Here is a 26,432-nt window from a genome sequence, read left to right on the forward strand (position 1 = left end):
CCACAGTAGTATCAGCTTCCCACCACACCTTCCATATTTTATCAAATTTTTTTTCACAACCTCTCGCTTTGTACGTGGATTTGTAAAATGGCAGCATTCTGTTGACTAATTGTTTCCAAAACCCACACTCTGGAGCCTTCTTATTCTTCCAATTAAGTAAAATAGCCTTTTTCCCATAGAACAGGAGGATGGTAAGTAACGTTCTCAGAGCCCTGGTTGGGACCACCTCATCTACCAGACCCAACAAGCAAACCTTGATTGACATTGGGATGGGTACTGATATCAGCTCCGTAATACATTGTGTTATTTCCTTCCAAAAAATGAGTGGGCATGACCAGAATATGTGCTCCGCATTAGCTGGAGAGAAAAAGCATCTCCAGCACTTTGCCGAGTCACTCCCATAAATTTTTGCAAGCCTAGCCGGTGTATAGTAGCTTCTATGTAGATATTTAAACTGTATCAGTTTATCTCTTGCAGAGACTAGATGACTAAACGGTTGCGCCCATAGATCATCCCAATCCTCCCCCTGTAATTCCGGAACCTCTTCCTCCCAACTAGTTCTACATTTAAGTACCGCCTTGGGAGTAGTTTTGAATAATTCTTTATAAGTTGTTGAGAGGGTTTTTGGTAGGTCCTCCATTGAAAGCATAGATTCCAGTGCCGAGGGCAGAGATTCCACCCTCAACTCCTTGAATTGTGTTTGGTATGCATGTCGGAGTTGGAGGAATCTAAAAAAGTATGAATTAGGTAAGTCATGTCTGGCCTTAAGTTGGGGAAAAGTCAAAAGTTCTCCAAATGAGGTAATGTCTTTGAGTGTCTTAATACCCTTGACTGCCCATATCACAGGGTCTGGCATGTTATAAAAATGTGGCAGTCGGGAATTCATCCACAGCGGAGAGGATGGCGACATCCCCTGGTAACTAGGAGATGATAATTTTACTGCCAGTCCCCAGGCCCTAATTGTCGCTATCATTGACTGTGTGAGAGGCAAATCAGTTTTTGTGCCTCGAAATAGGGCCAACCGTAGGCTTTCATATGACCCAAGATGAGCCGCCTCCAAAACTGTGGCTGCATCCCCATCATCAGATGTTAGCCATCTGCGAGCAAAAACCATTTGCCCCGCCAGATAATACTTATACCAATCCGGTAAAGCCAACCCTCCCTGCGCACTTGGCTCTTGGAGCACTTTTAGACCTACCCGGGGGGACTTAGGAGCCCATAGAAATGATCCTACCAGGCTGTCTAAACGCTTGAAGTAAGTCTTTGGTATCCAGACCGGAGCATGTCTGAGAAAATATAAAATTACCGGAAGGATTTTCATTTTTAAGAGACATATTCTGCCCATCAACGAAAGGGGAAGTTTGACCCATGACTGTATTTTTTGCTTAAGGAGATTTATTAGTGGGAGTAAATTTAGTGTGTAGTAGTCCTGTATTTTCGCTGTTATTTTGGCCCCAAGGTATTTGATAGTGTCCACCCATTGTAATTGAAGATTAGGGTCCGCCCCTTCCTTGGCTTTAACATCTATAGGCAATATGGACGACTTACTCCAATTCACCCTGAGCCCTGAGAAAACTGAAAATTTATTTAAAATATCTAAAACTGCTTTTAATGATCTCCCAGGGTCGTCAAGAAACAGGAGCATGTCGTCAGCATATAATGCCAAGGTTTCCTGAATAGTCCCCACTTTAATAGCTCCCACACTACCAGAGGACCTAAGAGCTATAGCCATTGGCTCCATTACTAGTGCAAAAAGGAATGGGGATAGTGGGCATCCCTGTCTAGTTCCTCTACCCACATCAAAATATGGAGACACTGTAGATCCTAACCGTATAGCAACCTTTGGATTCCTATAGAGCAAAGAGATCCATTTTCTAAAATATGGACCGAAACCCATGACCTCCAGCACCTTGAGCATATATTTCCAGTCAACTGAGTCAAAGGCTTTTTCTATATCTATGGAGACCACTATCCTTGTATTCGAGTCTGTGGGTGGCAGCTGCAAGTGAGTGAAAAGTCTCCTTAAATTCGTGTCTGTAGATTTGCCTGGCATAAATCCCGTCTGGTCAATATTAACTAAGGCAGGTATTACCGTGGCCAGTCTTGTCGCTAGTATTTTGGTTAAGATCTTTAAATCTGTGTTTAAAAGTGCTATTGGTCTATACGACGCGCATTCCGTCGGGTCCTTCCCTGGTTTTAACAACAGAATCATATATGCCTCCAACATGGAGTTTGGTAAGGAGGAGTTCTGGTGACAGTACTCCATTAACCAGCCAAGCCTACTCGATAGCTGTTCCACATTAGCTTTGTAGAAATCTATGGGAAACCCATCCGGCCCAGGGACTTTATTGGGCGGGAAGGCAAATATTGCTGTCTGTATCTCTTTAACTGTTATTTTTGCTTCAAGTATTTGACGGTCCCCATCCGATAGCTTCGGGATGGGTAAACCCTCCAATAGCTCAGACATAGCATCTGTATCATACTCTGGAATCGGTGAGTAAAGGGAGGAGAAAAAATCTATAAACTCCTGCATTATGGCGGACGGGTCCCCAACCAGTGTACCCTGCCCGTTTCTAATGACTGGGATATGAGCAGAGGGTAAACGATCCGCCACCAACATAGCCAGGAGTTTACCATTCTTGTCCCCCTCTGCAAACACCACGTGAGCCGCTCTTTTCAGTTCGGAGCTAGTGATATTTTTCACATGTAAGGACAATCGCCTTCTTGCCTCCAGCAGTGATTCATAGGAGGTCCCAGATGGAGACCCCGCATGAACCCCCGCGTACTGCCTCTCGTATTGTTTCAAGGTGTCCAGTTCCTCATTTTCATTAACTCTAACAGTTTTAATAGCTGATATACATTCACCTCTAGTTACTGCTTTAAAAGCATCCCAGACCACTGGTGGCTCAGTAGAGTCAGTGTTTATTGACCAATATGACTTAATGGATTTTGCAACCAACTGGCTGAAAGGCGCCATCCCCCCCTCCCTGCCCCGACCGGGAGGGACAGTGCAAGAGAAAGAGGATTATGATCGGAGATGCTCCCCGCCAGATATTCCACACCCTCCACATACTGTAATAAGTTATTGTTACCAAAGGCTAAATCAATTCTTGATGCCGACCTGTGTGTCAATGATAGATGAGAGTAGCTTCTGTCTGTAGGATGCTTCCATCTCCACACCTCTGTTAAACCCGCCGTGGAGGCCCATCCGCACAGGTCTGCCGAGCTCACTCTACCCGGATTAGAAGAGTCCAACGCTGCATCCAGCACAGCATTGAAATCTCCCATCAGGAGCAAAGGGAGATGCAGAAACTGAGCCAATCGGGTCAGCAGGTCATATAAGAGCTGGACCTGGAATGGAGGGGAAATGTAAACATTCACTAGCAGTATCTTAGTGTAGAACACATCCATTACCACCGCCACATACCGACCATTAGGGTCAGTTATAATCTGGTGTATTTTACACGGAATTGCCCTACTAATCAGCATCGACACTCCTCTGGCAAAAGTGGAATAGGTGGCATGAATCGCCTTTTGCATCCACGGTTTGCGTAAGGCCATCACCTTGCTACCATCCAAATGTGTCTCCTGCAAGAACACAATGTGTGGCTTTGATTGCTTTAGGTATTGAAACACAGATGCCCTTTTAAACTTATGATTCAGGCCTCTGACGTTCCAGGATACAATGTGCAATTTAGCCATCCCAGTCATTGTAGTGAAAAAAATATCTGTGACCACACGTAAAAGAAAACTCCCCCCTCCTGCATACTGCAACCCATATTATAGTATACTCTACATCGAATTTATGAATCTGAGCCGTGACAAGTTTCTTATTCCCTCCCCCCCCTGCTATTATACCAGAAAACAACCCCAACAAAACACAAAACAGTCTGGCATGTAGCTTTATCCCAAAAACCAACGAACAAAAAAACACAGCGGGCATCTGCCGCATCCGTCGAAAGTCTGGCAGCTCTCTTTAAATTCCAACCTTCACGGAGCTCCGATTGTCATAATATGTGGAGCGTGTACACTCTTAAGAATGTTGGGGACTTGTAAAAAGGACCCCTGCTCTGTGATCAGCCAACTGAAAAATTATAAGGTAAGTATAACTAAATAATTATCCTCCATATAACACCAACTCCAGAGGATCAAACCCCGTCCACTTGACAAGATGAAGCCCCAGCATATTAGAAGATAGGGACAATGGCTGATCCTTGAAACTGAAAAATTTAAAAAAATTTAAAAAATATACAAAAAAATATATATCACCCGACTTCGCTGGTTCCTGGAGTATGGAAGACACCGGATTCGCCGACCCCACCAACACAGGCAATACTCCTCTGAAATATGACGATGATGATTCCAAGAACACGTGACATTACTTTTATGATTATGTGTGGTACTCCCTCTTAACTGAAGATGTAACCAGGAGCCAAGTGACTTGTTACTGTCTCCAACAGCGGGTTTTGGGGGTTAGAAGCTTCCATCCTTGCCTTTAATAGTTATGTCCTTGAAGGTAATTAAACAGTCATGGACCATTCGGGCACAATTTTCAAAATCTGCAGTTTAGGATAGTTCTTTATCCATCCAGTCACACGCTTCCGCTGGGTTATCAAAAAATCTCACATTTCCTTTGTATTGTATCCGGAGCCTGCTTGGATATAGCATGCTGTACTGCACCTCTTTTTCACGTAGTCTTCTGCGGACATCATTGAAAGAACGGCGCTGTTGTTGCGTGGCTGCCGAAAAATCCGGAAATAGCATTATCTTAGCATTTTCATATTTCAACTCTTTGGCCTTTCTGGATTGTGTCAGGATCAGGTCTCTGTCCCTGTAGTTTAGGAACCTGACCAAGAAGGGTCTAGGGAAGGCTCCTGGTGGTCTTTTACCAGTGGGGACCCTGTGCGCTCTCTCCACTATGTAAGTGGGGGGTAAATCTTCCAGTGAGAGAAGTTTGGCAAAGAACTTTTCAGCAAAGAGTGCAGGTCTATCTCCTTCTGTACCCTCAGGCAGGCCGACCACCCTGATATTGTTTCTTCTTTGGCGGTCTTCAGCGTCGTCTGCTCTGTGCTGAAGGGAACTGACTAGGCCACGGAGTTCAGCAAGCTGGGTGCTCTGGGTATGGGAGGTATCTTCAACCCCTGACACTCTGTCCTCCACTGTAGTAAGGCGTCCTCTGATCTTATCTAGGTCGTGCCTAATCAGTGTGCATTCAGATGACAGATGGTCTATTCTCCCCATTAACTCTGACTTGCTGGCACTAATAGCCTCCAGTATAGGCCTGGGGATCGCATCCGCCTCCACCGCTACTGTTTGTTCCTCACCCGTGTCTGTGTCAGCCATTAGCTCCTCTGTATCCTCTGCCTGCGCCATCCTGGATGTGGCTTGTTTGGCGCGCTGTTCTGGCTTCCGGGAAGACAAGATGGCGGGGGCGGAGCCACTGTCCGTCCCCTTAGTGGATCGGGTCTGGCGCTGATCAGTGTGTCCCTTCTGGAGCATTTTAGAGGCCTTGGATGGCATCGCTGTGATCCTCTCACCTTCCCCCAAGTTCCGGAACTGTTGTGGATCGGGGTATGTTACTCCAACACAGCGGATCGTGCTCAGGATAGACGGAGCTCCGTTGCGGTGCTAGCTGCCTCGCTCACATCCGGCCACGCCCCTCATCCCTCTGGACTTTAAGTGGAATTGTGACCTGGTAAGATCACACATTTCCGTCCCTGTTTGAATCAAGAAGGGGGAGGGCAAGGGGGTGGGACTTTAATTGAGGCACGTGGTTGCAAAAGAATAAATTGGTGAACAAAGTTGGAATTTATTAATTCCCAAAAAGTACAATTAGAATACATCATGTAAAAAAATGAAAACATCACAGAATGATAGAAAGGATAATACAGTACATCTTAATTAATGTTGGAATATCACATAATATGGCAAACAATAGTCTCCAGAGTGCACCAACAACGCATTACCGTTAAACATATGTTGAATGATACTGCCTGCATAAACCTCTGGTCTCAGTGATCCAGGAATATGGTATAAAATATTAGCTTGTATAGTAATATGTATAACCAGAAACATAATATATGGCAGCTCTATGTGTTTCGTGGCTAGACAGCCACTCGTCTGGAGCAAGCACTTGATGTAGCTAAAGGTAAGAGAGATGATATAAGATTAGGAGGTATAAAAGAATGTATATGTAAACATGGACGGGGGTAAGGTTAGGAACCCCCATACCAATCGACTCACTCGGGTTCATGTGGAGGTGATGCAGTGCCGGGTAATGCAAGCCATCCAAACGTATTCCCAACTGGGAGATGGGTTGGGTATCCCAGCAGCAGCGCCCAACAGGCATTGACCAAGGCAGGCATAGGATCAGGAGGCAACCTAGGTGTGAGATGAAAAGAGTGTTCACAATAAGAAATGGTGTGCATGAGTGAAGGAAAGATCCGTGAAGAGGAACCCGAGTGAGTCAACCCTGCACAGTTGCACCTACAGTATAGCTACCTGAAGCCAAGTGCTTGTGTGCTTCTTCCGATCCTATTAATAGCACAGGCAGGCTCTTGAAGTATTTCCAGTTAGTGTACTGTGTACCCTGCACAGTTGCACCTACAGTATAGCTACCTAAAGCCAGGTGCTTGTGTGCTTCTTCTGATCCTATTAATAGCACAAGCAGGCTCTTGAAGTATTTACAGTTAGTGTACTGTGTAAACCTGCACAGTTTCACCTACAGTATAGCTACCTGAAGCCAGGTACTTGTGTGCTTCTTCTGATCCTATTAATAGCACAGGCAGGCTCTTGAAGTATTTCCAGTTAGTGTACTGTGTACCCTGCACAGTTGCACCTGCAGTATAGCTACCTGAAGCCAGGTGCTTGTGTGCTTCTTCTGATCCTATTAATAGCACAGGCAGGCTCTTGAAATATTTCCAGTTAGTGTACTGTGTACCCTGCACAGTTGCACCTACAGTATAGCTACCTGAAGCCAAGTGCTTGTGTGATTCTTCTGATCATATTAATAGCACAGGCAGGCTCTGGAAGTATTTTCAGTTAGTGTACTGTGTACCCAGTTGCACCTACAGTATAGCCACCTGAAGCCAAGTGCTTGTGTGCTTCTTCTGATCCTATTAATAGCACAGGCAGGCTCTTAAAGTATTTCCAGTTAGTGTACTGTGTACCCAGTTGCACCTACAGTATAGCTACCTGAAGCCAAGTGCTTGTGTGCTTCTTCTGATCCTATTAATAGCACAAGCAGGCTCTTGAAGTATTTCCAGTTAGTGTACTGTGAACACTGCACAGTTGCACCTACAGTATAGCTACCTGAAGCCAGGTGCTTGTGTGCTTCTTCTGATCCTATTAATAGTACAGGCAAGCTCCTGAAGTATTTCCAGTTAGTGTACTGTGTACCCGGTTGCACCTACAGTATAGCTACCTGAAGCCGAGTGCTTGTGTACTTCTTTTATCCTATTAATGGCACAGGCAGGCTCTTGAAGTATTTCCAGTTAGTTTATTGTGTAACCTGCACAGTTGCACTTACAGTGTAGCTACCTGAAGCCAAGTGCTTGTGTGCTTCTTCTGATCCTATTAATAGCACAGGTAGGCTCTTGAAGTATTTCCAGTTAGTGTACTGTGTACCCAATTGCACCTACAGTATAGCTACCTGAAGCAAAGTGCTTGTGTGCTTCTGATCCTATTAATAGCACAGGCAGGCTATTGAAGTATTTCCAGTTAGTGTACTGTGTACCCAGTTGCACCTACAGTATAGCTACCTGAATCCAAGTGCTTGTGTGCTTCTTCTGATCCTATTAATAGCACAGGCAGGCTCTTGAAGTATTTCCAGTTAGTGTACTGTGTACCCTGCATAGTTGCACCTACAGTATAGCTACCTGAAGCCAGGTGCTTGTGTGCTTCTTCTGATCCTATTAATAGCACAGGCAAGCTCTTGAAGTATTTCCAGTTAGTGTACTGTGTACCCTGCACAGTTGCACCTACAGTATAGCTACCTGAAGCCAGGTGCTTGTGTGCTTCTTCTGATCCTATTAATAGCACAAGCAGGCTCTTGAAGTAATTACAGTTATGCCCCGTACACACGGTCGGACATTGATCGGACATTCCGACAACAAAATCCTAGGATTTTTTCCGACGGATGTTGTCTCAAACTTGTTTTGCGTACACACGGTCGCACAAAGTTGTCGGAATTTCCGATCGCCAACAACGCGGTGACGTCAACCATGTCCGACAAGACTAGAAAAGGAGAGTTCAGAACCAAGCGCAGCACCCTTTGGGCTCCTTTTGCTAATCTCGTGCTAGTAAAAGTTTGGTGAGAGACGATTCGCGCTTTTTCAGACTCGTGGCTTTCAGATCGTTTTCTGCGGTTCAGTTTGTGCTTGTGGGTTTGTATCTGCTCTTCAGTGCGTGCAAGCAAGCTCCGCGTGACTTTGTCATTGTGTTCTTGTTCGTTCGTTACTGTTTTTCAGGTCGCTCTTCACAGGCCTTGCTGTTCTTCAGTGCGTTCTGTTACTTCGTTCTGAGCAGCCGACCGTTTTCTAGCCATGTTGCGTATACGTACTCCTCGTAGAGTTCGTGCTGTGCGGGGGCTTGGTGTTGGGGTCCTGACCTTGACACAAGTCCAGTCCATGAACAGGGTGGGGAGGAGTTCATGGACCAAGAATTGGTTGCTTCAGCGTGACCAGTTCTGTCATATGCCTTTGCTCCGTGAGATCCGTGAGAATAATCCTGATGATTTCAGGAACTTTCTCAGGATGACGGACCCCGTATTTCACCGTCTGCTGGCTTTGCTGACCCCCTATATCAGCAGGCAGGATACCTGCATGAGGCAAACCATCACTCCGGAGCAGAGGCTCGTCGCTACCCTGCGGTACTTGGCGACGGGGAGAAGCCTGCAGGACCTCAAGTTCTCGACAGGCATCTCCCCCCAGGCTCTGGGGATCATTATCCCAGAGACCTGTTCTGCCATCATCCAGGTCCTGCAGAAGGAGTATATGAAGGTAAGATTTTTATCCTTTAATATCACATTTTATTGTATATAATGTTTGCTAATGTAATGTATTTCTTTCCTCATTCCCTAATTACCATGATTGTAATATGCTGTGAATGTCCCCTTTGTTCTCATGCATGCTGGATTTTTATGTCATTATTTTTTTTGTCCTTCATACATATTTGCCTTCACTTACCTCCCCAGCATGCTCTCCTGCCCCTATATTCACCTCATGTAGTCACTTAACAATGTATTTTATCAGCTCCATAGTTGTGCTTTACCCCAAACACCCCTAAAATGTTTTGAAATATGATTGGTGCTTTAAATTCAGGCAGAATGCCAGAGGCTTTTTTTGTAGTGTCTCCAGATCATTTTATTTAACCTCCCTCCCCCCAACTGCTAAGTCAGCTGATCCCAATTCTCTATCTATCCTCAATCATCTATCTGCTGACTTTGCCAAACCCATACACACTATACACATCTCTTTTGTGGTCAGATGTATGGATGAATTCCCCAAAGTATGTAGTGCAAGGGCCTGCCTGTATACTTTGAAATGGTACTGTTTAAAGTTTTTGTATCCTATTATTATCTTGATAGTTAATAGCAGAATGTCCAAATGTGCTCAAATGTGTACAGTGTGTATTTATATCTTTGTATTATGACACTTCTTACCTGTCTAGTGTAACTAAGGAGGGGCTGTTCCAAGTAATACCCTGTATTTAGGCATTCATCTCTCAATGAAGTGAAGAGGGTTACCTGTCCAAGATTCCCCCCCCTATAATGTTAGAAATGGCCCATGAGAGGGGGTGGGAGGGGGAATATGATAGGTGTACCTTATACTTTGGTGTTGTAAAATTCCCCTTAATAAATGTTATCTGGATGTTGGCCAAGAATGTTTGTGTCTAATCTGCTTTCCATGTTTATGTGCAAAAATACTAAGTTTGTTTTGTTTTCCTCAACAGTTTCCTTCAACGCAGGAATGGCAGACTATGGCCTCCCACTTTGCCCAGCGGTGGGACTTTCCTAACTGCGGAGGGGCAATTGATGGGAAACACGTCCACATCGTCCCACCCCCCAACTCGGGGTCGTACTATTATAATTACAAGGGGTTCAATAGTATTGTGATGTTGGCGGTGGTGTTGGCTAATTACGAGTTCCTGTATGTGGACGTGAGGAAGAATGGCCGGATGTCCGATGGTGGAGTCATCGCCCAGACGGAGTTTTACAGGCGTCTCCAGAATGGCAGCTTGGACTTGCCACCTCCAGAAAACAATGTGGAAGGACTCCCATTCGTCTTTGTTGCGGATGAAGCCTTTGTGCTGGGGGACCATCTTATGCGGCCATTCCCGATGAGGACCCTCACCCCGGAACAGAGGGTTTTTAATTACCGGCTGGCCAGAGCCAGAAGAGTGGTGGAATCATGGAATCATGGGCAGCCGATTCCTCCTATTTCTGACACCCATCCATATGGTGGAGTATAAACTTAATCATATAATCCTGGCGTGCTGTGTTCTACATAACTTTTTATGGCAACATTCTGCCAACTATGCTGGCTCAGTTGGGCCTGAGGCCGGAATTCTAAATGAAACAACACTGACGGCGCTTGAAAGTGGCCGTCCTGGTTTGCCCTCCCTGAGTGCCCGTGATGTCCGGTTAAGATATCTTGAGTTCTTTGCGGGTAGGGGGGGCCATCAATATGCCAGACAATTTGTGAAGCCTTTATCAAATAAAAACCAAAAAAAATCTTTGGTGACATTTAATGCTTGTGTTTGTTTTAGCTGACCCTGACAGAAATGTGGGTAGTCCTGAAAATGGCGTGATTGTGTAACCTTATACAAAGCACTGTTGGGTGTTATTTACTAAAAGCATAGACACTTTGCACTACAAGTGCACTTGAAACTGCACTTAAACTGCACTTGTAGTGCAAAGAGGATTTGCCCTTAGGAAATAAGCCCCATTTTCACAGAAAGCAGCAATTACATCACCACAAAAGTGTTGTAGCGTTGAGACAATAATCCACACATTCTTGATTAACAATCTATTTAATACCTGCACAATCACATGTGCATTTAGAAAAGGTTTTTAAAACAAACCAACATGTTTGTTGTATAACATTTTTTGGGGTGGCATTATCAAAAATAGAAATGTCCAGTTAAGATAAAACAGGCATGTGTAAAACCAACAAGAAAGACACAAATCTTGAACTTAGAAAGTTCACATTTGGTAGAACTTGAAGGCAATATCAGACATGAGTATTTAGGAACTGTGTTTGATATTGCGTTCAGATGGGGTGAAGTCACCCCAGTAAAAGCCAAATTTGCAAGATGCACACCAATTTACGAATGTCAACATGTGCTAGCTGCCATCACGGGGGATCAAGGGACGTGTTTTGGGGGAGAAACCCCTTCCTCTCAGCTAGTTTATTATTGAGGAAGGGGTTGCACCCCCAAAACGCGTCCATTGATCTCCCCCCATGATGGCAGATAGCACATGTTGGCACACTGTGTGCATCCTCCAAATTTGGCTTTTCTAAAAATCGCTAAAACATTTTTAAGATTGTAGCACACAAAAAAAAGGGATTTGGAAGGGTTTTAAACTCGCCCCAAAATATCAATGATGTTTTTATTTTTTTGAATAACATTGATGTTTTTCTTGAGGTTTTCCAATTCTAAATTACACCCCATGATCTCCCCGATCAGGATCTGTGCACTTTCTGATGTGAAAGGATCTGGATCCACAACATCACGATCACCTAAAAAGAGAGAAACAAAACAAAAATAGGTATCAAAAATATGCCGGCATCCATCTCTTACCTGAGCCTGTGGTCGCAGACACTCACCTGTTGTGGTGACAATTTCCACCACATCTTCTTCCTCCTCCTGCTCTGCTTGTGTTGGGGGTATTTCCCCTTCTTCCCAAGGTGGGGGGGTCTCTGTTCTCCTCGGATGAGGGGTGTCCTCTGAGTCTTTTCACCCCTATGTAAAACACAAATGGTATACTTAGCACACAGATATTTGATGGCAGAACTATAAATAGGAAACATTGCTTGGAAGTGGGGTACAATTGTCTATTTTGGCCGAGTTCAAAAATGTAGCATTTTCAGTGTCCTTTGTCAAGCTGCAATACTTTACCTGTTTGGTACAAGCTTCACAGATGGAGACCCCCCATATAGTATACACTGGAGCACCTGTGTGGCCCCCTAATAAAAATGGTGTTCTGGGGTCCCACACTAGTGCTCCAGTGTCCAGATGTGAAAACAGCTGCTCAGTGTCCTCTCCTTACACAGAATCTAGTTTGCATTTCATTCTAGTAACAAAGCCATCTACACAACCAAATTAGTTTCATACAAGTAGGGCATCAAAAATGTGTTCAAATGCATATGGCCAAAACAACGGTGTTTTATAGGCCGAAAGAAAAATGTTTGATACGAATGAATAATGTGCCCATGAACATGAAAGTTGCCATTTTAAAATGTACACTTTTAACCACTTGCCGACCGCCTCACGATGATATACGTCGGCAGAATGGCACGGGCAGGCAGAATCACGTACCCGTACGTGATCTGCCTCCTGCGGGCGGGGGGTCCGATCGGACCCCCCCGGTGCCCAAGGCGGTCGGCTTTTGTCCAGCGGCGATCGGAGGTGAGGGGAAGGCCATCCATTCGTGGCCCCCCCCTCGCGATCGCCGCCGGCCAATGAAATCATTCCTATGCTGCTGTATGGAACTGGCAAGCACCAGCGGCCTAGTACACCCCGGTCGTAGTCAAACCAGCACTGCAGTATCACTTGGTGACGTGGCGAGTCCCATAAGTGCAGTTCAAGCTGGTGAGGTGGCAAGCACAAGTAGTGTCCCGCTGCCACCAAGAAGAAGACAAACAGGCCCGTCGTGCCCATAATGCCCTTCCTGCTGCATTCGCCAATCCTAATTGGGAACTACCACTTCTGCAGCGCCCGTAATTCCCCCATTCACATCCCCAACCAAATGCAGTAGACTGCATGAGAGGCATTTTCTTTATGTCCTTCCGAGTACCCCTACCCAACTAACCCCCCCAAAAAAGATGTTGTGTCTGAAGCAAGCGCGGATATAGGCGTGACACCCGCTATTATTGTCCCTCCTGTCCTGATAATCCTGGTCTTTGCATTGGTGAATGTTTTGAACGCTACCATTCACTAGTTGAGTATTAGCGTAGGGTACAACAGACTAGGCACACTTTCACAGGGTCTCCCAAGATGCCATTGCATTTTGAGAGACCCGAACCTGGAACCGGTTACAGTTATAAAAGTTAGTTACAAAAAAAAGTGTAAAAAAAAAAAAACATATAAAATTTTAAAAAATAATTGTCGTTTTATTGTTCTCTCTCTCTCTCTATTCTCTCTCTATTGTTCTGCTCTTTTTTACTGTATTCTATTCTGCAATGTTTTATTGTTATTATGTTTTATCATGTTTGCTTTTCAGGTATGCAGTTTTTTATACTTTACCGTTTACTGTGTTTTATTGTTAACTATTTTTTTGTCTTCAGGTACGCCATTCACAACTTTGAGTGGTTATACCAGAATGATGCCTGCAGGTGTAGGTGTCATCTTGGTATCATTCTTTTCAGCCAGCGGTCGGCTTTCATGTAAAAGCAATCCTAGCAGCTAATTAGCCTCTAGACTGCTTTTACAAGCAGTAGGAGGGAATGCCCCCCCCCCACCGTCTTCTGTGTTTTTCTCTGGCTCTCCTGTCTCAACAGGGAACCTGAGAATGCAGCTGGTGATTCAGCCAGCTGACCATAGAGCTGATCAGAGACCAGAGTGGCTCCAAACATCTCTATGGCCTAAGAAACCAGAAGCTACGAGCATTTCATGACTTAGATTTCGCCGGATGTAAACAGCGCCATTGGGAAATTGGGAAAGCATTTTATCACACCGATCTTGGTGTCGTCAGATGCTTTGAGGGCAGAGGAGAGATCTAGTGTCTAATAGACCCCAATTTTTTCAAAAAACAGTACCTGTCACTACCTATTGCTATCATAGGGGATATTTACATTCCCTGACATAACAATAAAAATGATTAAAAAAAAAAAAAATGAAAGGAACAGTTTAAAAATAAGATAAAAAAGCAAAAAAATAATAAAAAAAAAAAAAAGCACCCCTGTCGCCCCCTGCTCTCGCGCTAAGGCGAACGCAAGCGTCGGTCTGGCGTCAAATGTAAACAGCAATTGCACCATGCATGTGGGGTATCACCGCGAAGGTCAGATCGAGGGCAGTAATTTTAGCAGTAGACCTCCTCTGTAAATCTAAAGTGGTAACCTGTAAAGGCTTTTAAAGGCTTTTAAAAATGTATTTATTTTGTTGCCACTGCACGTTTGTGCGCAATTGTAAAGTATGTCATGTTTGGTATCCATGTACTCGGCCTAAGGTCATCTTTTTTATTTCATCAAACATTTGGGCAATATAGTGTGTTTTAGTGCATTAAAATTTAAAAAAGTGTGTTTTTTCCGCAAATACTGTGTGAAAAAAAAAAAATGAAACACCCACCATTTTAATCTGTAGGGCATTTGCTTTAAAAAATATATAATGTTTGGGGGTTCAAAGTAATTTTCTTGCAAAAAAAAAAAAATTTTTCATGTAAACAAAAAGTGTCAGAAAGGGCTTTGTCTTCAAGTGGTTAGAAGAGTGGGTGATGTGTGACATAAGCTTCTAAATGTTGTGCATAAAATGCCAGGACAGTTCAAAACCCCCCCCAAATGACCCAATTTTGGAAAGTAGACACCCCAAGCTATTTGCTGAGAGGCATGTCAAGTCCATGGAACATTTTATATTGTGACACAAGTTGCGGGAAAGAGACAAATTTTTTTTTTTTTTTTTTTGCACAAAGTTGTCACTAAATGATATATTGCTCAAACATGCCATGGGAATATGTGAAATTACACCCCAAAATACATTCTGTTGCTTCTCCTGAGTACGGGGATACCATATGTGTGAGACTTTTTGGGAGCCTAGCCGCGTACGGGACCCCGAAAACCAAGCACTGCCTTCAGGCTTTCTAAGGGCGTAAATTTTTGATTTCACTCTTCACTGCCTATCACAGTTTCGGAGGCCATGGAATGCCCAGGTGGCACAAACCCCCCCAAATGACCCCATTTCGGAAAGTAGACACCCCAAGCTATTTGCTGAGAGTTATAGTGAGTATTTAGCAGACCTCACTTTTTGTCACAAAGTTTTGAAAATTGAAAAAAGAAAAAAAAATGTTTTTTCTTGTCTTTCTTCATTTTCAAAAACAAATGAGAGCTGCAAAATACTCACCATGCCTCTCAGCAAATAGCTTGGGGTGTCTACTTTCCAAAATGGGGTCATTTGGGGGGGGGGGGGGTTGTGCCACCTGGGCATTTCATGGCCTTTTTTTTTGTCATTATTCAATCACTTGGGACAAAAAAAATAATATTCAATGGGCTCAACATGCCTCTCAGCAATTTCCTTGGGGTGTCTACTTTCCAAAATGGGGTCATTTGGGGGGGTTTTGTACTGCCCTGCCATTTTAGCACCTCAAGAAATGACATAGGCAGTCATAAACTAAAAGCTGTGTAAATTCCAGAAAATGTACCCTAGTTTGTAGACGCTATAACTTTTGCGCAAACCAATAAATATATGCTTATTGACATTTTTTTTACCAAAGACATGTGGCCGAATACATTTTGGCCTAAATGTATCACTAAAATTGAGTTTATTGAATTTTTTTTATAACAAAAAGTAGAAAATATCATTTTTTTTCAACATTTTCGGTCTTTTTCCGTTTATAGCGCAAAAAATAAAAACCGCAGAGGTGATCAAATACCATCAAAAGAAAGCTCTATTTGTGGGAAGAAAAGGACGCAAATTTTGTTTGGGTACAGCATTGCATGACCGCGCAATTAGCAGTTAAAGCGACGCAGTGCCAAATTGTAAAAAGTGCTCTGGTCAGGAAGGGGGTAAATCCTTCCGGGGTTGAAGTGGTTAAGAAAAGCACATGGAGCAGCACGAACGTAATAAACACAAAAAGAATAGGAACACAGGACAACTACTTACTTTTTTGCAGCACTCTCCAGATCTTTCTGTACTGCTCATGTTCTAGTAATTTGAGGTCCGACCACCGCTTCCTGAGCTGATCTTTCGATCGTCGTACCCCGAAATTCCGGTGCCGACTTTTGACCACTTTCACCATGATCTTGGCCTTTCTGACATTGGGGTTGAGGTCAGGGGCGGATCCAGAGTCTAGTCTCGGGAGGGGCACTGCCAGAAAATATATTTTTTTGGGGTACATCTATCGGGGAAATGGCTGGTGTTGGCGCTTCAATCATCACGGCACCATGGTTGTTATGGTGTCAGGATGATTGAAGCGCATTATTACTATTATTACATTGTTATAAAAAATTAAATAACTCACCATAATGCAGAATCAGTGGGGGCCCCGAGTGTGTCACTTGCCACGTCACCTGTCACCAGATGCAGATTGTCACTTGCCACGTTGCCTGCCACATGTTGCGGATTGTCACTTGCCACGTTGCCTGTCACCAGATGCAGATTGTCACTTGCCACGTCGCCTGTCACCAGATGAAGATTGTCACTTGCCACGTCGCCTGCCACGTTGCGGATTGTCACTTGCCAGGTTGCCTGCCACATGTTGCGGATTGTCACTTGCCACGTCACCTGTCACCAGATGCAGATTGTCACTTGCCACGTCACCTGTCACCAGATGGAGATTGTCACTTGCCACGTCGCCTGCCACATGTTGCGGATTGTCACTTGCCACGTCGCCTGTCACCAGATGAAGATTGTCACTTGCCACCTGCTAAGGTGGTCTCTTGTGTCCCTGAGACAGGCAGCAGAGAGATGATGTAATCTCTCTGCTGCCGCAGCTGCCTGCATGGTGGAGGGGAACTGCAGGGATGCAGGGCGGGCGCCGGGCAGTGAGAGATGATGTCATCTCTCTGCTCCCCCGCCCGCCGGCTCCCTGATTGGCCAGCAGCCCGCCCTCTCTCACTATGGAGCCGCCCGGCGGCTCTCTCACCCACGGAGCCACTCAGCGGCTCTCTCACTGACTCACGGAGCCGCCCGGCGGCTCTCTCACTCACGGAGCCGCTCGGCGGCTCTCTCACTGACTCACGGAGCCGCCCGGCGGCTCTCTCACTCACGGAGCCACCCGGCGGCTCTCTCACTCATGGAGCCGTCCGGCGGCTCTTTCACTCATGGAGCCGCCCAGCGGCTCTCTAACTTACGGAGCCACCCGCCGGCGGGCTCTGTCACAGACTGTCACCCGCATTTCTCGGAGGGGGCAGTTGCCCCGTTGCCCCCCCCCTGGATCCGCCCCTGGTTGAGGTAAGGTCCATACTTCCCGTCATAGTCGGCCTTCTTCAGGATGTCGACCATCTCCAACATCTCCCCAAAGGACATATTTGAGACCTTAAATCTTCTCCTTCTGGATTGGGACATCTCCGGATCCGGGCTTTCCTCCTCCTCCTCCTCGTTGCTGTAATTAGCACGCACCTGCTGTGTATCCGCCATGTGCTCTCCCCCACTGCGCAGAACGAAAAGGGGCGGGGAATAGACTAGAAAAAACGTCAGGGGCGGGCGGAGTTACATGCATGCGCAGTGTGTATAAAGCGTAACACGCGTGCGTAGTACGTACGATCTGTGAGCGGAGGAAGGAGCATCGGAGGCACCGATCGTAATAACGAAGGTAAGATCTAAACTTGGGCCTATACTGCTTCGAAATTGAAGCCTATATTGTAACAAGATTAGGAGAGTTTGGCCTGAACTTAGGGTTTTTCTTGTGTTGTGTTTTGCAGAGAAAATGGATGGCAATTTCCTCCCCCTGTTCATAGACAAGTACAGGGAGCTGCCCTGTCTGTGGCAGGTGAGACATCCCCATTATAATCATAAACAAAAGAGGCAGACAGCGCTGGAGAAACTGCTGGAGTTGGTGAAGCCGGTCCGGAGCTGCAGCAGATGACATGTTGGTGTCAGGCTGTGGTACTATGAAAGACTGCGATTTCTGTCAGACCAGACTGTAGTCAGGGAATCCCTCTCCACTCTTCCTTCCACTCTTCCTTCCACCCCAGCTGAGGCTTCCAATGTCCAACCTGGGCCTTCCAGCCAGGAAGAAGTGGAGGAGTCCAGCTGGAGCCAGGTATAGCATTCTTCTACAGATTTCTGGTCAATAAAGAAATGATCTTTACTAGATGTCATTATTGATCACTAATTGCTGATTAAAAAAAGTGTTTGACATATCAATAGACAGTAGTGGGCACCCAAAATTGGGACAAGAATGAAAAATGCTGGGCTCAGAATGATAGTGTTATATTTGTTCAGATTCAATTTGCAACAGTCAGGAGGTGAAAATTGTGTGTGATTGATGACTAAAAAACTAAAACGATGTCCCTTTTTCATACACAGGAAGACCTCAGCCAGGAGGAGGCTGTGGAATGTGGCAGCCAGGAGGAGGCGGGGATTAGTGGCAGCCAGGAGGAGGCGGGGCTAAGTGTCAGCCAGGAGAAGCCTGGGACCAGTCGCAGCCTGACCGAATCGCAGGTTCCTCCCCTCCGCCTTCCATGCAAAAGACCCAGGAAGGGGAGTCACGTTCAGGATTCTGCACTCAGACTCATTCAGGAGGCTTCTGCGTCCCTCAGAGCCTTACCCACTCCTGAAGAGGCCTTTGCCTGCATGGTTGCCACCAAACTGCTGGGCATGCAGGAGGGTCAACGCCTCATGTGTGAGCAACTTATTTATAAAGTCCTAACTAAGGGGGTGAGTGGCGAAATCACACCCAAGACGACGTGATTGAGTTGGACCATCCTCCTCCTCCTCCTGCTGCCACAACTCCACCACCACAGCCACAGCATGGAAGGAAGCGTGGGAGGAAGACCAGAGAGTGATGGCCTGGGTTCAGTCTGGTCTGACAAAAGCTGCAGTCTCTTGTATGACCACAGCCTGGGGACACAGATCTGCTGCTTTCCGGATCTCTGGGACTTCTGGACCAGACTGCACTCCCTTACATATGGACTCCTAAGGCCACCAATTTTGCTTGAAAATAGTTGATGTGTACCCTGGGGGTCCAAGGCTTCACCCCTTTCTGCTGTTTCTCCAGCGTTGCCTCCCTCTTTGTTTAGTTGTGAGCCCTTAATAAATGAATTTTTGGGGAAAATTATACTCTCCTATGTGTGTTTTCATCCAAAAAGGACAGTTGGTTGGTGAGGATTCAGGTACATTGTGAAAGTACAATGTAAAATTAACAAGAGACAACAACACCAAACAATCTCCTACAGATTAAATAGAACAACATATCAATGGTGTTGTGGTAACTTGACACACAAAACACACACAAAAATATTCTGGATTAAAAATTAAAATACAATAAAACAAAGATCAGCCTTGAAAAAAAGACAAACCAACAAAAAATAATCCGCCTTAAAACCAAAAAAAAAAAAAAAAACCAACACAAAAATAATGTTGTCAGATGTGACAAATCAAAATATATTGAGGGAATCCCGATAAATAGTAAAGAAATAAGTCTGTGAGAAGTCTATGTGAATATGAGCAGCAAAACTACTTCATTCTTCTCACATTATAAAGAAGAGAGTGCACTGTATTAAACCATTTTTAACATTGCAGCGTGACGAAAGTGCTGTATCCATTCCGAACGCTAATTTTACCCGACCAAGCTGTTCCGTCTCGGAATTTCTTCTGAGCATGCGTGGCACTTTGTGCGTCGGAACAGGCCACATACGGTCGGAATTGACGCGATCGGATTTTGTTGTTGGAAAATTTTATAGCCTGCTCTCAGACTTTGTGTGTCGGAAAATCCGATGGAAAATGTCCAATGGAGCCCACACACGGTCGGAATGTCCGACAACACGCTCTGATCGGACATTTTCCATCGGAAAATCCGACTGTGTGTACGGTGCATTAGTGTACTGTGTAACCCTGCACAGTTGCACTACAGTATAGCTACCTGAAGCCAGGTGCTTGTGTGCTTCTTCTGATCCTATTAATAGCACAGGCAGGCTCTTGAAGTATTTCCAGTTAGTGTACTGTGTACCCTGCACAGTTGCACCTACAGTATAGCTACCTGAAGCCAGGTGCTTGTGTGCTTCTTCTGATCCTATTAATAGCACAGGCAGGCTCTTGAAGTATTTCCAGTTAGTGTACTGTGTACCCTGCACAGTTGCACCTACAGTATAGCTACCTGAAGCCAGGTGCTTGTGTGCTTCTTCTGATCCTATTAATAGCACAGGCAGGCTCTTGAAGTATTTCCAGTTAGTGTACCGTGTACCCTGCACAGTTGCACCTACAGTTTAGCTACCTGAAGACAAGGGCAGGTGTTCTCATACTAAAAATACTACAGGCAGGCAGTTGATTCTGCTAGCTGCAGTATAATCGAGGAAACGCAGACAGTCACAAGCCAATAAAAGAGGGCAAGCAGGCTCTGTGTCTAGAGGCAACAGTGCTGGTCGTGGACACGGTGCATCCTCATCAGCACGTGGCCGTGGGACACACTTGGCCTTTTTTTCAGCAGCTGGCCGTGTTGAGCCGCAACATGCGGAAGACTTGGTCGAGTGGATGACCAAGCCGTCCTCAACCTCCTCATCCTCTCTCACCCAGGCTCAGGGTACTTTGTCTGGCAAAGCAGACATCAGTCACTCCTTCCCTAGCCCCACCATGTCCTCCTGAGGAGTCCCCTGAACTGTTTGAACACAGTGTTGGGTACATGCTCCAGGAGGATGCCCAGCATTTTGAAGGCTCCGATGATGGTACTCAGCTAGAGGAAGGCAGTAACGTGAGCCCAGACAGAGGGGGGCCCAAGAAGGACAGCAATCTGGCAGTCATGTTCCCCCTGCTGCAGCATACTGCCAGGTTTGCTCCAATGATGAGGAGGGAGGGGATGATGAGGTCACTGACTCCACATGGGTGCCTGATAGAAGAGAGGAGGAGGAGGCACATCACCAACGAGGCAGGATGCCCTCCAGGGGCCAGCTTAAGGGCAGCACACTGACTGCATCACACCGCAGAGCTCCGCATGTGAAGGGCGCTGCTGTCTCTGCACATTATTCAAAAAGTTCTTTGGTGTGGGCCTTTTTTGAGACGAGTGCATCAGATCGCACCGCTGCTATTTGCAACATATGTCTCAAGCGTATCTCACGTGGCCAAAACATCTCCCGCTTGGACACTACATGCTTGACCAGACATATGTTGACCTGCCATGCAGTTCGTTGGCAAGCATACCTAAAAGACCCACCCCAAAGAACAAAGAGGACCTCTCCTTGCTCCTCATCAGCTGGGATCTCCAACCCCACTATACCGTCAGTCCTCTCTAAGACCTGCACTGAGAGGAATGAAGGTGTAGAATTAGGTGTGTCACAGCCAAGTACTTGCGGGCAACCTGCTATCGGTACACCAACATCAGATTGTACCAGGCAAATTTCCCTGCCCCAGCTGCTGCACCGCAGAAAGAAGTTCGCTCCCAGCCATCCACATGCCCAGCGGTTGAATGCTAGCTTGGCAAAACTGCTAGCACTTCAACTGCTACCATTCAGTTGGTAGACTCTGCCCCCTTCCGTGAGTTTGTGGAATGTGCGGTTCCTCGGTGGCAGGTTCCCAAACACCACTTTTTCTCACGGAAGGTGATTCCGGCTCTCTACCGGCATGTGGAAGGCAATGTCTTGGCCTCACTGGACAGGGCGGTCAGCGTTAAGGTGCATGTTACCGCTAACTCAGGACAGAGACGTTACCTAAGTTTCACGGCGCATTGGGTGACTCTGCTGGCAGCTGGGAAGGATGCAGGACAAGGTGCAGTAGTGTTGGAGGTTGTTCCGCCACCCCGCCTCCAAAATGCTACTACTGGTTATTCTGACACACCTCTCTCCTCCACCCCCTCCTCTTCTTCTTCCTCCATGGCCTCTTCCTGTGCTTTGTCCTAGAAAGCAGCGGTGCTCCGTAGGCGTTCAAGGGGCTACGCAAGTACGCAGGCCAAAATATGCCATGCGGTGCTTGAGCTGGTGTGCTTGGGGGACAGGAGCCACACTGGGGGCAGAGATTCTGTCAGCTCTGCAGGGGCAGGTTCAGAGGTGGTTGATGCCACGCCAGCTTAAGCCAGGAATGGTGGTTTGAGTCAATGGCACCAACCTCCTCTCCACCCTACGACAGGGACAACTGACTTATGTGCCCTGTTTGGCTCACATCCTTAACTTGGTGGTGCAGCAGTTCTTGGGCAGGTACCCGGGCTTAGAGGATGTCCTGAGGCAGGCCAGGAAAGTCTGTGTACATTTCCGCCGATCATATAATGCCAGTGCTCGGCTGGCTGACCTCCAAAAGGAATTTATCCTGCCCAAGAACCGCCTAATCTGTGACATGCCCACAAGGTGGAACTCAACGTTGGCCATGCTGCAGCAGCTGCACAAGCAGCAGAGGGCCATCAATGAGTACCTGTGCAGCTATGGCACCAGGACAGGGTCAGGGGAGCTTGTTTTTTTTCCCACGCCAGTGGGCCATGATCAGGGATGCATGCACTGTCCTGTCACCATTTGAGGAGGCCACGAGTATGGTGAGCAGTGACAGTGCATGCATCAGTGACACTGTCCCCCTTGTCCACCTGTTGGAGCACACGCTGCGTGGAATAATAGACAGGGCACTTGAGGCAGAACAGAGGCAGGAAGAGGAGGACTTCCTTAGCTCTCAAGGCCCCCTTTATCCAGACAGTGTTCCTGCATGCCCGCCGATCACACAGGAAGAGGACGAGGAGGAGGATTGTGTCAGCATGGAGGTGGAGCCTGGCACTCAGCATCAGCAGCAGTCTTTAAGGGATCATTTACAGTCCCAAGAAACCCATGGACTTGTACGTGGCTGGGAGGAGGTGGCTGCGGATCATGTCGTCCTTAGTGACCCAGAGGACTCCGGACCGAATGCCTCAGCAAACCTACGCTGCATGGCCTCCCTGATCCTGAAAAACCTGCGGAAGGATCCTCGTATTCGTGGCATCAAGGAGAAGGATCGTTACTGGCTGGCAACCCTCCTTGATCCACGTTACAAGGGTAAGATTACGGACCTTATCTTGTTGTCGCAGAGGGAGCAGAGGATGAAACATCTTTGGGAGGCCTTGCAGAAAGGTCTGTACAATGCGTTCGCAGAGACTGGGAGGTTACAAACTCCTGTTCCTGGACAACGTGTTGCTGAGGCCTCGGTCAGTCAAAGAAGGAGCGGTGGAGAATGTGGCCGTCTGACCGATGCGTCCAGACAATTTTTTAGTCCGCAGCCCCAAGGTATGATCGGTTCCAGCAACCATTGCCAGCGTCTGTTTTACAAGGTGCAGGAATACCTAGGGGCAAGATTTGACTTGGACACCTTTCCCACCGAAAATCCTCTGGGTTACTGGGTCTTGAGGATGGATCACTGGCCAGAGCTTGCACAGTATGCAATTGAGCTACTGGCCTGTCCTGCATCCAGCGTTCTTTGGGAACGCACATTCAGTGCTACTGGAGACTTTGTAACCGATCACAGGGTGCGCCTGTCCACCGACTCAGTCGATCGACTGACCTTTATAAAAATGAATCAGTCTTGGATCACCACCAGATAACAAGCACCTGATGCTGATGTAACCGAATAATTTTTTTTTGAAATGTCAGATTCCTTAAAGACTCCCTATGCTGATGATGAGTGACTATCCTGTTATGCTGAGTGACTATCTTCTTCCTCCTCAATGATCATGCTGATAGCTTGTAAGAATATTTTTGGTTTTGGGCGCGGCCACCAGTGGCTAAGGCCCAATTTTTCTGCCCCTGTTTAACAGGGGAGTGTAATTAGAATTTTTGATGCAATACTTTGCAGCAGGGCTCATTCCTGCGCTCCAACTAGAGTATCAGTGAGGGGTTGCAGTGTTGTGGCACCAGCACCAGTGCATAAGGCCCAATTTTTCAGCCCCTGTTTAACAGGGGCGTGTAATTACAATTTTTGATGCAATACTTTGCAGCAGGGCTCATTCCTGAGCTCCAACTAGAGTATTTGTGAGGGGTTGCAGCGTTGTGGCACCAGCACAGTGCCTAAGGCCCAATTTTTCAGCTCCTGTTTAACAGGGGTGTGTAATTACAATTTATGATGCAATATTTTGCAGGAGGGCTCATTCCTGCGCTCCAACTAGAGTATCTGTGAGGGGTTGCAGTGTTGTGGCATCAGTGCCTAAGGCCCAATTTTTCTGCCCCTGTTCAACAGGGACATGTAATTACAATTCTTGATCTAATATTTCACAGCAGGGCCCGTTTCTGCGTCCACCAAGAGTAACTGTGAGAACTTACAGTGTTGTGGCACCAGTACCACCAACACCACCATCAAAGGCCCAATTTTTCTGCCCCTGTTCAACAGGTGCATGTAATTACAATTCTTGATCTAATATTTCACAGCAGGGCCTGTTCCAGCACCCACAAAGAGTAACTGTGAGGACTTATGCCCTGTACACACGGTCGGATTTTCCGACGGAAAATGTGCGATCGGAGCGTGTTGTCGGAAATTCCGACCGTGTGTGGGCTCCATCTGACTTTCTCCATCGGATTTTCTGACACACAAAGTTTGAGAGCAGGCTATAAAATTTTCCGACAACAAAATCCGTTGTCGGAATTTCCGATTGTGTGTACACAAATCTGACGCACAAAGTGCCACGCATGCTCAGAATAAATAAGGAGATTAAAGCTATTGGCTACTGCCCCGTTTATAGTCCTGACGTACGTGTTTTACGTCACCGTGTTCAGAATGATCGGATTTTCCGACAACTTTGTGTGACCGTGTGTATGCAAGACAAGTTTGAGCCAACATCCGTCGGAAAAAATCCTAGGATTTTGTTGTCGGAATGTCCGATCAATGTCCGACCGTGTGTACAGGGCATTACATTGTTGTGGCACCAGCACCACCACCACCACCACCATCACCAAAGGCCCAATTTTTCTGACCCTGTTCAACAGGGGCATGTAATTACAATTCTTGATCTAATATTTCACAGCAGGGCCCTGTGAGTGTTTACAGTGTTGTGGCAAAACCAACACCTAAGGCCCCAATTTCTGCAGAGTATATAGGGCAGGCTTCTACTTTCAAACATCCAACTTACAAACGACTCCTACTTGCAAATGGAAGGAGACAACAGGAAGTGAGATGAAATCATTGGGACAGAAAGTGAGGTGAAATCTTCTGAAGAGGAGCACAGACAGTAAAACAAATGTCAAAGGGGTGATAACTCTTCCCTATGTTTTCCAAAAAGCTTAAAATAGATTTTTTGGCTGGAGCTAAACACTTTAAAAATGTACCAGCACAAAATTACAAACAGATTCTACTTAACAACAAACCTACAGTCCCTGTCTTGTTTGCACTGCTTGTATACTGCTGTTTAGAGTATATAGGGCCTGGGGGCCCCACGCCTTTCCTTTTTTTAATTTGGGTGCGAGGTTCCCCTTAATATTCATACAAGACCCAAAGGGCCTGGTAATGGACTGGGGGGGGGTGTACCCATGCCGTTTGTCTCACTGATTTTTATCCATATTACCGGGACCCGACATTACAATTAAAGCCGTAAGCAGTTTTAAATGACTTTTACTCCTTTAAAAATGTCATTTTGTGCAGGGACTGTTCCAAGCACGGGAAACAAGCGCCACTTTACAGACATACTATAGACACCCCCCAGGTACGATATTTAAAGGAATATTTCCCTTTTTTTTTACTTCTAATCACTGCTCCCGAAAAAACGTCCGTTTTTTAAAACTTTTTTTTGCATTGATACATGTCCCCTGGGGCAGGACCCGGTTCCCCAAACCCTTTTTAGGACAATACCATGCAAATTAGCCTTTAAAATTAGCATTTTTGATTTTGAACGTTCGAGTCCCATAGACTTCAATGGGGTTCTAACGTTCGTGCGAAGTTTCATGTGTCTTGCACTGAGGAGAAGCTTCCCTCGGGCCACTCTGCCATAAAGCCTTGACTTGTGGAGGGCTGCAGTGATGGTAGACTTTCTACAACTTTCTCCTATCTCCCAACTGCATCTCTGGACCTCAGCCACAGTGATCTTTGGGTTCTTCTTTACCCCTCTCACCAAGGCTCTTCTCTCCCGATAGCTCAGTTTGGCCAGACGGCCAGCTCTAGGAAGGATTCTGGTCGTCCCAAACGTCTTCCATTTAAGGATTATGGAGGCCACTGTGCTCTTAGGAACGTTAAGTGCAGCAGAAATTTTTTTTGTAACCTTGGCCAGATGTGCCTTGCCACAATTCTGTTTCTGAGCTCTTCAGGCAGTTCCTTTGACCTCATGATTGCATGATTGCCTTGCCACAATTCTGTCTCTGAGCTCTTCAGGTAGTTCCTTTGACCTCATGATTCTCATTTGCTCTGACATGCACTGTGAGCTGTAAGGTCTTATATAGACAGGTGTGTGGCTTTCCTAATCAAGTTCAATCAGTATA

Source organism: Aquarana catesbeiana, linkage group LG12 (genome assembly GCF_042186555.1).
Source record: "Aquarana catesbeiana isolate 2022-GZ linkage group LG12, ASM4218655v1, whole genome shotgun sequence".
In the NCBI taxonomy this organism is placed as follows: Eukaryota; Metazoa; Chordata; class Amphibia; order Anura; family Ranidae; genus Aquarana; species Aquarana catesbeiana.